We start from the raw sequence: 16,160 nt of genomic DNA, 5'->3' as shown, positions 1-16,160 counted from the left end.
TCCCATCTGAGCAGTTGTTAAAAAATACTTAGACAGTGTTTTGTGACTTCTTTTTGTTTCCTTAACTTCATGACGGATTCCCGAACCATATGCAAATGATTTTCAAGTATCCACTGTTTAGAATTATCTGAACCCCTTCTCTGTTAGTGTGTGTAATTGAGCTTTGATCACAAACAGCTGTGTTAAGTCTTAGCCCGACAGATGAAAGGTATGATACTGAGAGGAAAGTAATCTGGAAGGCTCTAAAACCCATTTAGATATTTTATATGCTAACAAAATGTATGTGAGCGTTTCAGTCAGGACCTTTTTGTTGCAAGTGCCAGAAAACTCAACACTATCTGGCATTAGGATTGTTGGCTCAGGTCCCAGGGGGGTCAGGGGTGAAAGTGGCTTTTTAGGGCAGGGCCGCCTGCGGGTGCTCAGAGGATGTCATTCGGGGCCCAGTTTCACTCCGTCTCTCAAGTCTGTGTCTTCTGCGACAACTCCATTTTCAGGTTGGCTTACCTCATGTGGTTGCAAGATGGCTGCCACACCTTCAACCTACATCCTTGTAGGAATTTAGGGAAGAGAGGCCCCCACCAATGAGGTCACCCTTTCTATCCGGCCACGATTGGATATGTGTCCGTGGCTGAACGAATCACTGAGACACGGGAATGGAGCATCCCTGCCAATTGCATGTTACATTGGCCACCTTTGGAAAGAGCTGAGTTTTCAAAAGAAAGTAAGGGTGTCGTACCAAAGGAGTGATGGATAATAGGCGGTCAAAGAGTAGCAGGTACTGACCACGATACAGATCACATTTTGTGTTTTCCATCTATAAAATAACCATTTTGTAATTCTGCACATTGATTGTGAAATGCAGGAGAATCCTTTATCTTGTAATAACGGGAAGGAGCGAGACTTATGTTAACCTTTTTTTGGGCCCGTGTCAGTATCTGAGGCGCCGTGGGCAGACCGTCCCTCCAGCAGTGAACCATTTGCCTGTTTCACAACTTTCTCAGCTCTCTATGGAGCCTATGCTCCTCTGACCCATGAGGTCTGACCTTGTACCCACGTGGTAGAGGGGAATGAAATCACCTGTGTGCTCAAGTGGGGGATCCTCAGGGTTTTTTTTTTTTTTTAGTGAGGGAGGTGTGAACACAGAAGTACAGGAGGCTTCCGAGGCTTCTGTGGGATTTGTTGCGCACAGTTCTGGTCAGACCCCGGAAAGCGTGACATTTTGTCTGGTTAGAAGGTGAGAAATAATAAATTGAAAACGTGCTCGGTCTATAAGATGACTTAAAAGAATATTGGTACTTTTGTAGAAAATAACTCGAATGATTAGCTAACCAGAGCGGCGAGAAGACGCAGGTGCTGGGCTGGTGATCACCCTGCTAAGCTTCTAACCGGCACCTTTTCTGGAGCTCAGGGTGGTGGTAGTGCCATCACGCGCTGGCCTCGAGGTATGAGAGGCTCTCTCTGCTTCAGTGACCCCTGATGACACTTCGCCGACCTACCAGTAAGGACCCCGCTTCACGATGGTCGTCTCTACTCCACCGACCGTCCTTGGGTTGAGCGAAGGCGAGGCGCTGGGGAGCATGAGGACAGGGTGGAGACCCAGGAGGGATGTGACCAGAGAATGCAGGGGCCCCCTCACCAAAGCTGAGGTGTCCGGATTTCACCCAAGGGCAGTGTAGACACATCGGTGAGTTTTCGGCTAAGGAACGAAGACCCCAGGTTTGGAGTTTTGGGAGCTCCCTTAGGATGCGTATGGCAGAGGCAAGACAGAGGCGTCGGTCGGAAGGTTCTGGAGCTGTCAGAGTGTGGCTGGAGCATGGTAGCCGCGGTGGGGCTGGGAAGGAGTGGGACGGATTTGAGGTATGGAGGAAAGAAACTCATTGGCCTCTCTGGCTGGGAGTTGAGCGGAACGAGCTGGAGGAAGAGGAGGATGAGGAAACTGGAAGCCTAGAATGAGCTTGTTAATTTTGCCTAACCATGTCAGGAGCAGGGTAGACTTACAGAGAAGGAATCGTGTACTAATTGTGCATTTTTCACTTAGAAAGGTAAAAGGGGTTGAGGTTCCGATTTGAGTATTTAATCAGAGATGAGCCTTTCCTGGGCCTGGGATTAAAAGGTCTCAAACCAAGAGAGTGTTTAGGAAGCTGGGACATTTATGGTTGGGCCAACTGAAATCTAATTTGGGGTCTATCCTTTAACTGGGGGACTGCCTAGCTGACTGCATACATTTATCTTATTTAGTTCCTTAATTTCTTTTGCAGTGTTTCCCGAAGTGTTGGGAGCCTGGATTATTTAAATTTAGGAGATGCATTTTTATTTTTTTTTAATTTTAATGAATTAATGGATTAATTTATTATTTCTATTATTATTTATTATGGTTCTAGAAGTCTTAGCCAAGACAATTAAACAATGGGAAGAAACGAGTGAGTAAAACTGCATAGGAGAAGGGCCATTTATAATTGTTTTCAGATGATAAAATTATATACCTGGGTATTTGAAGAGAGCCAACTGAAAAACTATAGAAAAGAGAACTAAATAAGATGAAAGTATGTAAACTGATGTACTGAAATAACAATTTTCTTAATATAAGTAACAACCCTCTAGAAAATAAAAAGGACGAAAGGTTCCTTTCATAAAAACAACAACAACAAAAGATTAAATACTTAGGAAAAAATTTAAAAAGCTATGTTTAGTCGTAGTGCTATGGGAATTATTTGTTGAGCACTTACTGTTGCCAACTGCTTAGGAAACGTATTTTTAAAAGGGTTTTATGTTTTGCCCAATGATCTAGGATTAATTTTTAAATGTGATGTATTATTTTATTCTTTTGGGGCGAATACTATTTTTCCTATTGTTTTTGAACAAATACTAGGGATAAGCAGGGAGATTTGGCTTGAGTTCCAGAGAAAATCAGAGATGTAATGATGATTCCTTGCATTGCACTGCTGAATTAAAAAATTGTACTTCAGGGGCACCTGGGTGGCTCAGTCGGTTAAGGGTCCGACTTCGGCTCAGGTCATGATCTCACGAAACGTGAGTTCGAGCCCTGCATCGGGCTCTGCGCCGACAGCTCAGAGCCTGCAGCCTGCTTTGGATTCTGTGTCTCCCTCTCTCTCTGCTCCTCCCCTGCTCACACTGTCTTTCTGTCTCTCTGTCAAAAATAAATAGATTAAAAATTTTTTGAAAAAAAAAAAAGAAATTGTACTTCATAACCTGGTACCTCACACACTTGATGTATAACAGCAAATGGTAGTTGGCAGGAAACTTTGAAAGGTAGCATTCTAATGCTTTTGTTCCATTTGCCTTTTAAGCTTGCACGCTAGTTGGAGCAGATCGCTGGTGTCACAATTTGGGCTGCTTGAATTTCAGGCAGAGGAATTGCACAGCGATTGGGTTTGGTGGAATTAGCCTTTATCTGGCTTAGGCTCCTCCTCCTTCTCTTCGTGGAGCGGGGGCAGGGGTGCGGGAGCGGGGAGGGCCCCTGCAGTGTCTCTGTCCCCTCCTGCAATCAGCCTGCTGGCTTGTTGTGTGAGCCGTTATCAATTTCAGTTGCCATGGTTTGTTACTTCTATTTGTACTATAACTAGAAATTTGATAAGGTTATGTGCCTGTCAGGTGATTTAGATGTCAGGTGTAGATGCAGGGAAGCAATTTTGACAGGTCAAACATTGGTGCAAAGAGTGGGGGGGGGGGGGACAAGGATGACCCACGACAGAAGAAAGCAAAATCTCTTGCGGCCTCACTTTTCTTTCTCTTTTAACTTTAGGTCAGTACTTGAACCTCTTTAATTTGTCCCTTCTTAAGTGAATGTGACAGGGTGACTTCCGGCTTCTCTCGAAAGGGCAGGGAAATGGAGGTCTGCCTTTGGAGGGTAGATGCTGGCATTTAGGGAGCTTTGACTCTGGATGTTCTGATAAAAACATCTGGGTCTGGAAACTTTATCTTTGACTGAAGCTGAGATTAAGGTCTTAGAAGACAAGGTTTATTAATGCCAGTGTCTGTCACATATGTGTATCACAGACAGCCTCGTATTTAAAAAAATGTGTTCATGTGAGAATAGTTGACAGTCAACGTTACGTTAGTTTCAGGTGTATAACATAGTGATTCGGCTTCTCTACACGTTACGTGATGCTGACCGTAAGTGTAGCTGCTGTCTGTCGCCATAGAATGCTACTACAATATCATTGATGCAGTCCCTGTGCTGTGTCTTTCAGACCCTTGACCCTTCATCCACCTTGCTCCCACCCCGTCCCCTTCCCTCTGGCAACCACTAGTGTGTTCTCTAGATTTACAGGCCTGATTCCGCCTTTTGTTTGTTTGTTCATTTGTTTTGTCTTTTAGATGTCACATATGAGTGAACTCCTGGTGTCTGTTTTTCCCCCGCCTGGCTCATTTCACTCAGCATCATACCCTCTGGGTCTGCCTACGTTGTCGCAAATGGCAAGCTCTCGTCCATCCCATCGTATAATATACACCACGTCTTCTTGATCCATTCACGTGTTGACGGACACTCAGGTTGCTTCCGTATTTTGCTTACTGCCAATTCTGCTGCATACATCATTTGGAATTAGTGTTTTTGTTTCCTTTGGGTAAATACTCAGTAGTGGAAGTCCTAGATCATATGGTATTTCTATTTTAAAATTTTCGAGGAACATCCATACTGGTTTCCACCGTGGTTGTACCGGTTTACATCCCCACCAACAGCACACAAACGTTCTTTTTACTCTAAATCTTTGCCAGCACTTGTGATTTCTTGTGTTTTTGACTTTGGCCATTCTGACAGGTATGAGGTGCCATCTCATTGTGGTTTTGATTTGCATTTCCCTGATGCTGAGTGATGTTGAGTATCTTTCCATGGGTCTGTTGGCCATCTGGATGTCTTCTTTAGAAAAACATCTATTCAGGTCCTCTGCCCATATTTTAATCAGATTTTTTTTTTTTTTTTTTTTTTTTTTTTTTGGTGCTGAGTATTCTAAGTTCTGTATATATTTTGGATATTAGCCCCTTCTCAGGTTATTTGCAGATATCTTCTCCCATTTGGTGGGTTGTCTTTTTGTTTTGTTGATGGTTTCCTAGGTTGTGCAACAGCTTTTTATGTTGACACAGACACAATAGTTTAATTTTGAGAGAGCCTAGAGTTTTTAGTAAGCCTCAAGCATCTTTCTCCTAAGTGGAGGTAAAGGCCCAGTGCTTTGCAGCCATGGTATTGTCCTGTGTTCTGCAGTCCAGGCAGTGAGGCCGTGAGTATCGCTCACTGGCTTGCCATGTTGTCTGTTGGATGAGCAGTTGGAACAATGATTTATAGATTTAAATTTCTTAGACCCCTTCAGTTTTTTTTTCTTGATTGATTAAATAATATGTACCTTTGAGCTTTCCCAATATCTAAATCTCTCTACAGTCAGATATATACAGGTAGATATAGACACAGATATAGATATCTGTAGATCTCTCTCTCTCTCTCTCTCTCTCTCTCCCTCTCCATATATCGAGAGAGGGCTCTGCTGTGGCATCTACCTCAGCAGAACATTTCCCATTTTGCTCCTGGGAAGCTGGCCAGTAGGTACCCCAGTGAAGGTTAACATGACCAAGAGTCCCTGCTGAAGTTGCGGGCAGGCTTCTAGTATTTTGCTGCTTGGTTTTGTGAAATTTATGGAATCAATGTGGGTATTCAGTGTAACTCATCTTGACAGGGGTTTCATTATACTCTGCAAGCACAATTCAAAGAAATAATGAATTTATATGCAGGGTAGTTGTGTTTGAGTTTATTTAAAGAAGTGAGCCACACACAATCACTATAATAGCTCCTGCTCCTGGAGTATTAATGGTGCTGACAAAGAGAAAACTCAGACCAGATGGTTTCCAAACAGTGGAACCACCTGGCTCTTTGGCAATGGCAGCCTATCTCCGTTTCTCAAATAGCTGTACTCTCACGCACCGTGAAATGTTTAAGTAAGACGTTTGTAGGTTCAGGCAGAATGGCATTCCAGAATCGGAATTATTAAGAGACACTTGTCCATGTCGCTTCACCCTGGGTCCCCTCTCCCACTTCTATTACTTTTAGAGTCCGGTTTTTTTTTTTTTTTTTCTTCTTCTTTTTACTCTTTGTAACTATAAAAGCCAGGTATTTCTGTTTCTGCATTGAAAAGAAAAAAAGGATATTGCTTCTTGAGGTGCTTATTCCAGAGGGAGAAGAAAAACCTTTTGTTCTTTTGGGGAACGGACTCACTGGGACCCTGTTAGTGTTTCCGACCCAAGGGGAGTCTCTCAGGTCAGCAAGGGAGCAACGTAATTGCATCCGTAGCACCATGAAATGACGCTGCAACGTGAAACTTGGAACTTCATAAAAATACAGCCAAGATAATAATCGATGTGCAGACTTATGCAGTAGTTTTTCTAATTATAATGTTAAACTCTGGATTTTCTTGAGTCACTTTAGTGTCTGATTTTTCATGTTAAATAAGAGTTAATTTAAAAGTAAACATATTGAATCATCTACAAAATTTTCCAAGTTAGGATTGTAAGACAGTGATCATTAAAAAAATTTTTTTGGATGTTTATTTTGGGGAGAGACAGAGTGCGGGAGGGGGAGGAGCAGAGAGAGAGGGAGACACAGAATTCGAAGCAGGCTCCAAGCTCCGAGCTGTCAGCTCAGAGCCTGATGCAGGGCTCGAACTCACGAACCTACAAAATCATGACCTGAGTGGAAGTCGTATGCTTAACTGACTGAGCCACCCAGGTTCCCTAAGACAGTGGTCATTTTCAAGTTTCATTTTGAAGCATCACAGTTGTCTTAGTTATTTACCCACTTACCTACTAAGTATCTAATTGGTAGTGTGTACAACCATTAAAGATACAATACTGGCTAATACATGCAACATGTAAGACAATTTAAAAATTATTTGGGGCACCTGGGTGGCTCAGTCAGTTAATCGTCCAACTCTTGGTTTCGGCTCAGGTTGTGATCTCACGGTTCTTCGGATCAAGTCCCGCGTTGGGCTCCCTGCTGACAGTGTGGAGCCTGCTTGGGATTCTCTCTCTCCCTCCCTCTGCCCCTCCCTGGCCTCAAAATAAATAAATGAACTTTAAAAAAGTATTTAAGATCTGGTTTACACTGTTGTTTAAAATCTAGTCTTTCGAAAGAAATAATGGTGTATTTTCATCAAATGTGCATTTCGATCTTAGTGAAAGATTGAAGTTTACAAAATGTTTGAATTGCCATCTTGTAACATGATGTGGTAGAAGGAGCAAGGGCTTTCCGGAAGCAGATCCGGGTTTGAATCCAGACTCTACCACTCACCAGATGCTCGTGCTAGACTTGCGCCTTAATCACTACGTCACAGTTTCCTACATTAGTTAGGACTCTTGGCTGCAAGGGACAGAAAACCTAACCTTTGAACAAGGTGATCGTTTCTTTTGGGGATATTAGGCTACAAAAGTTCAAGGGCAGGAACGTGCCTGTATGGGCTTCAGGAATGGTAGGAATCAGAAATCAGATGCCACCAGGTTGAGACTCTCTTTGTGGCAGGTTAAGCTTCACCTGTTCCTGTGGATTCTGGTGGTGGCAAACGTGGCTGTAGATGGTTCCGAAGTTTTAAGTATCTTAGAGTTGTAGTTGCTAGAGGCTGAAACTCACTGTGTGCTGTGGGTTCCGGTTCCCAAATCCCCCAAACATCCTGACTTGGATGAGTTTAGGCCAGACAATTGACTACCTTTGGGCCGGTCCACGGTGGTTATGGAATTGCCTCTTGAGAAGACACAAATGGATGGATTGAGGCATGAGACCCTTACTAAGAAGGAAGGAGGTCCGAGGTGGACACACAATGGGTTTCTACTATATTTCCTATGTGTAAAGAATGGGAAAATAGATACCGCTTTTGCAGAGTGATTTTGAAGATTCAGCGAGAGAGTCTGTCAAATGGATGATACAACGTCTCATACCTCGTAGCTTTTTATTTATTATTTTTTTAATGTTTATTTCCGAGGGCGGGGGGAGGGGAAAAGAGCGAGGGAGACACAGAATCCGAAGCAGGTTCCAGGCTCTGAGCTGTCAGCCCAATGTGGGGCTCAAACCCACGAACCGAAAGACTGTGACCTGAGCCGAAGCGGGACGCTCAACCGACTGAGCCACCCAGGCACCCCGATTGTAGCTCTTTGATAAGTCATAGCTGGTATTACAGAGAGGCAAGCAAACCGCATTTCTCAAAACTGACACCTGTAATCCATGTGAAACTCTCACTCCTAAGATGCCTAAGAAACCATAATTCTTTACTTCGTTCTTCAACAACTGTGCATGTATTTATTTCTAATCATTTCTTCCCTATGGAAGACCTGAATTACTACTAAGTTTCTGGTCGTAGCATAGATAGGTTAATAACTTGTCAAAATTTCTAGGCAATTTATGTTTTAAAGAAAATTCTGTGCTAAGAATTTCATCTTGTAATTTTTTTTTTTTTTTAATTAAAATATCTTGCCAAGATCCATGGGTTTTTCTGGCTGGCGAAAGGTATCTGTCATGGAAGCTATTCTCAATGTCATTTGTGTGCACGTTAAGTATAATGCATTTAGATTTATTCTTCCTCTGCATTCTTTTTGTTTGTTTGTATTTGCTGTGTTACAGTTTTTATTTTCCTTTCTTTCAGTTGTGGAAGTGAAAGAAGCATGTTTTCTTACAGGAAAGCAGTCGGTGTTGCCCGAAGGATAATGCCATTGCAGGTGTAGGAGGGTCGTTAGGACCCATTTTAATGACATTATCAATCTGTTAGGGAGCAGGCATATGTAAGAAAAGGGAGGAATCATCTGTCACTTCCATCAGCTGTGACTCTTTGAGATTAAGGACAGGTTATTTTCACTTTCACGACTGTTCTCTGTTTGTTCAGCTGTTTACATTTGGTTGATTCTTGACTTTATCCTTATTTCTTTTCTTCACTGTAGTTTAGATGTAGCTTTCTTTTCTGAATTACTGATTTCCTAATTGGGTTTTCTTCCTAACTGGGAATTACCCATTTCCCAATACTCTATAATTCAAAGTGTGCACGCAGGACTGTTCCTTCTTGTAGCTTACTGTCCTTTCTTTCCTTAATTTAACCTTGCGTGATATCTTCTGGTTCAAAATAATTTCAATAATATTCTAATCTGTGTGTGAATTAGGCTGTTTATATGTAAAAATCATAATCATGTAATGGGATGAGGCTGGCTGTCTCTAAAGGATTAAGAGTTAAGAGAACACGTGTCCAGAAATCAAAATCCATCAATTGTCTGAATTATTAAATGTTATTTAAAAAGTAACATGGCAACGTAAATCAGCAGTAGTCAGGCTCTGTGAGCCAATCATTCTTCAGTAGTGCATCAGGTATTAGAATATTAATTGTTTTTTGCTCCTTTAGTACCCGAATAGTTAATTGGATGATACTTTAGTTTCCTGAAAAAGTTAATCATCACCACATACTTAATTTATTCCCCAGAGTAACGTATAACTCATAGGCAGAACTTGGTAGATTAGTTACATTTTCCTCCTGTAAAATTCCTGGTGAAAATATGCATTATGTGTATATATTTCAGGCTCTAACTTTCTTCATTAACGTGGATATGATTTTCTGGTTTGAATCAATATTTCCACGAATACTACAGTTTGGGTGACAGCGTTCCTCCCCCACCCCCGGCCTGACCCTCCTCACCCATAGGAAATTTACACAGTTGTCTCTTTCAAAAGAGATATCCCAGGACACATTTTGAATGAAAAGTATGATAATTTTGTCCCTTTTATGGCGCTGGAAGTTCCATTGCAGATAAAGACGTCTCTAAAATTCTTTTATACAAATCTTCTGGCATCCTCTGCTAAGAAATATTTGGTTGGTTCCACACTCCTCTGTGTCCTTATTTACAGGACATTTTTGTATCTTATGTGTGCTCAGTTTGATGTTTGTCACTTTGCGTTTTCTCGCTGTCAGCTGAATCGAAGGATAATGTCTGGGGAGGTGCTGGAGAGAGACTTGGGTCTCCTATTGTCTCTGTCGTCTCACATTTCCTTTCTTCATCGATGAAAATGGGCATTAAAATGTGTCCTTGCTAGCATTTATCTGACGATGATATAGGCAAAGCACATTTTATTTTTTTATTAAAAAAAATTTTTTTTAACATTTATTCATTTTTGAAAGACAGAGAGACACAGAGTGTGAACGGGGGAGGGGCAGAGAGAGAGGGAGACACAGAATCTGAAGCAGGCTCCAGGCTCCGAGCTGTCAGCACGGAGCCCGACGCGGGGCTTGAACTCACGGACCGCAAAATCATGACCCGAGCCGAAGTCGGCCGCCCAACCGACTGAGCCACCCAGGCGCCCCAAAGCACATTTTAATTGTTTGCTTATTTATATTCTATTTCGATCCCCAAAAGACTGAAGGGGCTCCCTAATGCAGGGGGCATGGAGCCTGGCCCCCGTGCTGAGATGTGTTCTCTAGCCATTTGGCTACTTTTAGTACGTCAGCACATGCCTGTGGAAATTGAGTGCTGAGCACTCCTTACACATCGTGGCTTGGCCTTCCCAGCCTGCCTGCTCACTTGATCCAGAAAGCGCTCAGTACAATGCCTGGGACCCTGAGAGCTCATAGATGTCAGCTTCTATTATCATCATCTCATTAATTCTCACAAAGGTGCTACTGATGCCGTATTACTGTTATACTTATTTTGTACATGAGGAAACTGAGGCTCAGAGAGATTAAGTAACTAGCTTAAGGTCACACAGCTATTAAGAGGCGGAACCAGGCTTTAAGAGGAGTTTGTCAAAATCCTGAGCCTGAGCTGTTAATCCATAAGCTACCCTTTAGGGTTGTAGGGGTTATGTTTTTTATGTTTTTGTTTTTGTTTTTGAGAGAGAGAGGGAGAGAGTACAAGATGGAGAGGGGCAGAGAGGGAGGGAGACAGAATCCAAAGCAGGCTCCAAGCTATCAGCACAGAGCCCGACGCAGGGCTCGAACTCATGAACCGCAAGATCGTGACCTGAGCCGAAGTCGGACGCTTAATCGACCGAGCCACCCAGGCGCCCCATATTTTTAACTATCTTAGCTTATTGAGAAATTAATTAAGATGTGCTTTATGTATTCTGAACATTTGCTTAGAATAAAATTTAGATTTCAATGTGTCTTAAGTGAAGGAACTCCAACGCTGATGAAGCTGGACTGTGAATACACATAAAATACTGACAGATCTGTAAATATCAGGAAGTACCTCTGTGACTACAGTAGAAGGCTAATTTGAGGCTGAGAAACCTGCGAAAATTATTTTAATGCTTTTTAATCATGTTTGAAAAGGTAATTAAAAATTTAATTTTATTTAATTAACCATAAATGTACAAATTATGAGATTACTTTATTAAAAAAATTCTCTTTTGAGCTCATGTGACTTCACATTTGTTAAAATTAACTCTGTCATAAAAAAAAGCCCTTAATCAGATTTTCCTTTGTGGTCAATTCCCGCCTAGCATTGTGACATTAGCCAATTTTCTGGATTTTAGATGTAAAAAATACAAAACGAGATGGCAATCAATCACAAAATAGTTATTGAGCTTTGAATATATACTTAGCGCCAAGCAAAATGCGTTGCACAAGAAAGCAGCATATGGCCCATGTTCTCTAGCACTTTACAATCTATGCTATACACGATGCTACATAAATTGAGTGCTAAATTTTTCAGACCAAACTAAGAATTCTGCATGTAATGAAAAATCTTGCTACTCTCACAATCTCCCCCCCCCAACCTTGAAGAAATGAAAAGGATCCATCATGTCATAAAAGGCAGTCAAATTGGTCACTGGTTTCACTCTATCAGATGGACACTTTTAAATTTTTTTTTTTAATGTTTCTTTATTTTTGAGACAGAGAGAGACAGAGCATGAACGGGGGAGGGTCAGAGAGAGAGGGAGACACAGAATCTGAAACAGGCTCCAGGCTCTGAACTGTCAGCACGGAGCCCGACGCGGGGCTCGAACTCACGGACCGTGAGAACATGACCTGAGCCGAAGTCGGACGCTTAACCGACTGAGCCACCCAGGCGCCCCCTGGACACTTTTAAATGTGTGAAATAAAGGGCAGGATAACATGAAACAGTAATAAATATGCCTTTAGATTTTAGGTTTCCGTTAAACATATTCTGACAAGGTAATGCTTTAAGGCTGAATAATGTTCTCTTTTTGCTTACCCTTCACCCCTGGATTCTTCTTAGCTGTCTGGTCTATTGTGATAGGCCCGGTATTCCCTTATCCTGCTAGGATTCCTCATTAATCCATGTTTGCAATCCCTTTTGCAACATCCTTTCTCCCTCTCTCGATTTCTATTTTTCCTGCTTTTTTGCTTCTGCTCTCTCTTTGCCAATACAGTGAAGCAGCTTCATTAAGGTGAAGAAACGAGCGACAAACTTCACTTTCTGCGTATGGATGCCCACTGGCCAGGTCACTCGCCATTTATGGAAAGCCCAAGTTTGGGCACCTCAGCTTCCCCGTCAGGGGTTTTAAAACTCTGTCCCTGCTTTCTTTGAAAATGTTTTAGGGGTTCCTGGGTGGCTCAGTCCGTTAGGCATCGCCTTTGGTTCAGGTCATGATCTCGTGGTTCGTGGGTTCGAGCCCCACATAGGACTCTATGCTGACAGCTCAGAGCTTGGGGCCCGCTTTGGATTCTGTGTCTCCCTCTCTCTCTGCCCCTCCCCGGCTCGCTCTCTGTCTCTCTCTGTCTCTCAGAAATAAATAAATATTAAAAAAAAAACTCTTAAAAAAAAAGATGTTTTATAGTAAAAGATTTGACCAATACAAAAGAACGTACGGAGTATCCAGGTAAGTTTCAAGGCATGATAACAAAGGATCGCATGTAGATCTACCTTCCAGCTTGAGCACATGAACGTCAGGACCAGAGAAGCTCTCCGGACATCCTTCCATGAGCAGATCTCACAACAACTCTGGATGGTGCCCTTAGCAAGTCCCCTTTCCTCCCTTTATTTAGCACATATGTACATGTTCTTTGCCTCTTTTCCCTTCAACAAAACGTTTCTGAGGTTCATGCGTATGGTTCCGTGTAGCTGTAGTTCATTTATTTTCACTCCTGGATAATATTGTGTTATATGAATATAACTTAGATTATATAAGTTATAATTTTAATTATATTATATGAATATAATTTATTCATTCGCCTGTGCATAGATATTTAGGTTGTTTCCAATTTTTTTGATAATACAGTTATTATGAACATGCTGGTCTCTGTCCCTAAGTGCTCCGGGCAAGGGTTTCTATGGAGATGAGAACAGCTGGGGGTGGGGCCGCTGGGATGTGGGATGTGCTCATCCTTGACTTCACTGCCGCCTCTGACGTGCTTTCCTTTTAGTTCGTTGTCTGACAATTTACCAGACCGTGGCTGCACTTGGCTTCTTTCATCGGAAATGAGTCTCTGGCTTTTCGGTTGTGTGGTTACTTATACAGTTACTTGTACGGTTATAATATTAATAATTATGGCCCTTGCAGCATTTGGGGGAGAGAATTTGTATCTCAGAATTAGCAAATAATTCAACTTACATCTCCGTTCACCATTTTGCTTTTTTTTTTTTTAAATGTTTTATTTATTTTTGAGAGAAAGAGAGAGAGAGAGAGACTATGAGCAGGGGAGGGACAGAGAGAGAGAGGGAGACACAGAATCCGAAGCAGGCTCCAGGCTCCGAGCTGTCAGCACAGAGCCCGATGCGGGGCTCGAACTCATGAGCCATAAGATCATGACGTGAGCCAAAGTCGGACACTTAACCCCCTGTGCCACCCAGGCGCCCCGCCATTTTGCTTTTAATAAGTCTTCCTTTTCAGTCATTCTGAGCCTTCTTCTTAAGCTGGGCCAGAACCACCCTGGTTTCCAGGCTCTTCCTCTGTGTGAACTTGGGAGGGGTACTTGCTGATGTCTCCAAACAGAATGTCGCTGAGCATGTACACGCTGGCAGAAATAATCATTTGTAAGCCACAAAGGTCATTTTTGAAATTTAGTGGCAAGGACAAAAGTAGTGTTTCCTGGAGACCTACTGATGGCCTGTCCTTGCTTGATGCTTTCGTATGTTAACTTTAACCCTCCAGACATTGTGTAGCATATTGCTTTTTTTTTTTCTTTTTCCGTTTTATAGCTGAAGATCAGGAGTGTTAGAAAAATTGAACAAACTAAGATCACAGGACAGAATTAAGGTTTAAATTCAGGTCTTTTGAGTCTTAATTTAGGGTTCTAATCTGTAGTACAGGAAGATTATCACGTGTGTGCTTATGTATATATGTGCACATACATGTAAACATAGCATGGCAATATTATGTTGCCTTCAGTGTTTGAAATGCATTTTTTTAAGTTTATTTTTTTGAGAGGGGGAGGGGCAGAGAGAGAGAGAGAATCCTAAGCAGGATCCCCACTGTCGGCACAGAGCCTGATGGAGGGCTTGATCCCACGAACCTTGAGATTTTAAAAAAGAAATTTTTTTTTAATGTTTATTTATTTTTGAGAGAGAGACAGAGTGCGAGTGGGGGAGCATCAGAGAGAGAAGGAGACACAGAATCGGAAGCAGGCTCCAGGCTCCAAGCTGTCAGCACAGAGCCCGACGTGGGGCTTGAACTCACGAACCGCGAGATCATGACCTGAGCCGAAGTCGGATGCTCAACCGACTGAGCCACCCAGGCGTCCCCGAACCTTGAGATCTTGAGCCAGATGCTTAACAGGCTGAGCTGCCCAGGCATCCCTTGAAATACAATTTTAAGTTTCTTCTGAAGAAAAATATGTCAAATCAAGTTCCCTGTTGTGTATATTTCTTACCTTTGACTTGGAGAATGCCTCTTCAGGGGGAGGTAGAGAGGCTTTGTCACTACTGGGGGGTGGCTGGGTCATGATGGGCAGCTTCAGTTTTTACAGCCTACTGATGTAGACCGTGGAGAAAGAGCACCCTTTCCCAAGGGTTCCTCCCAGGGTCCCGGATCCGGGACTCATGGGCCTGTGCTGGGCCCCTCTGTCTTCATCCCTCTTCTTTCTCTTTCTCTTCTCTCATCCTTCTTTTTGTTAATCTTAATGGGCCAGGTGCTCTGCTAGTTTCTGGGATTAGGAAGATCTGTAAGACTTTGCCCTTGTCACTATGTTCCTGTGCTCTAGAGTGGGGCACTATGACCCCACCTTAAGTGTAGTTCAGGGTGGGAACTGCTCTAATAGGCAGGTGTAGAGCTGTGGGGCCCCAGACTGGGGGGAGGCCCGTCCTGCTCACAGAGGAGCATCACTGGCACTGAGCTTTGATGAATAAATGGATTATGCTTCCCATGGGCTCAGGGTAGGGAGGAAGAGGGAACATTCTGTCAGTGACAGAGAACCCCCGGTAGTCTTACAAGAATACTCTTCATACAGTTCTTACAAGATTTGCACAGCATGTGGTGTTGACTGTTGGCAAAGACAGATTGTCACCCAGCACCTGCACAGATGGGTTCAGAACTCATTTCCACCTGTGTGATCACCAAGTGACATAGCTAAGGTGCTACGTAGGGGTCTGATCATTGGCTCAGGTCCCACACGCACACAAAAAAATCAGTTTCTGTTCTAGAATGACTTGAGTAACATTTGTAAATGTAGACTAATGGCTAATTCTTAATATATTTTGTTCGTTAGCTTATTCCTGAACAGCTGTTCTTTTTAATGTTTCATGACAAATACCGTGTCATCCTTTCACGTCAAGCAAAACCAATATAAGGATGGCCATGCTGAGAATTTGCATAGGACCTTATTCTTCCTAAAGTTCTTTCCTGTGTTCTATCTCCGTCTCTACAGATCTGTTAGTTAAGAAATTGCTAGAATCTCTAATCAGAGATGAGGAGACTGACTCAGAGAAGCTAGAAGACGTGCGAGGTGGTTGAGAAGTGCAGGGATGGATGAGCGTTCCAGGCTCTTGGCCGCTAAAGCAACGCTTTTCCGAGATCGAACCCATTGTTTTTGTAAATGATGAAACCTGGCATCGCAAATAGGAAGGACCAGAGCATAGAGGTCACAGAGGAGAAACTCACATGTTCATATTTACTGGGAACCTTGTTGTACGTGCGTATCCGTTTTAGGCAGGATGAGAGTGGGTTGTGTCAATCAGAATTCTTTTGATTGTAAAAGAAGAGACAGATCAGCTCACTTAACGGATAAACC

The 16,160-nt window shown here is 42.7% G+C and overlaps 1 protein-coding gene across 2 annotated transcripts in view; it reads left to right on the top strand.

The window, feature by feature from the left end:
• Positions 1–16,160, top strand: part of NEBL (nebulette) — a 358,160-nt gene that overhangs the window by 171,811 nt on the left and 170,189 nt on the right. The gene's annotated exons all lie outside the window — the stretch shown is intronic.

The sequence above is a fragment of the Panthera uncia genome, chromosome B4 (assembly GCF_023721935.1).
Source record: "Panthera uncia isolate 11264 chromosome B4, Puncia_PCG_1.0, whole genome shotgun sequence".
Lineage (NCBI taxonomy): Eukaryota > Metazoa > Chordata > Mammalia > Carnivora > Felidae > Panthera > Panthera uncia.
Note: the sequence above shows the minus strand (reverse complement) of the source record. Positions and strands in the feature narration are given on the sequence as shown.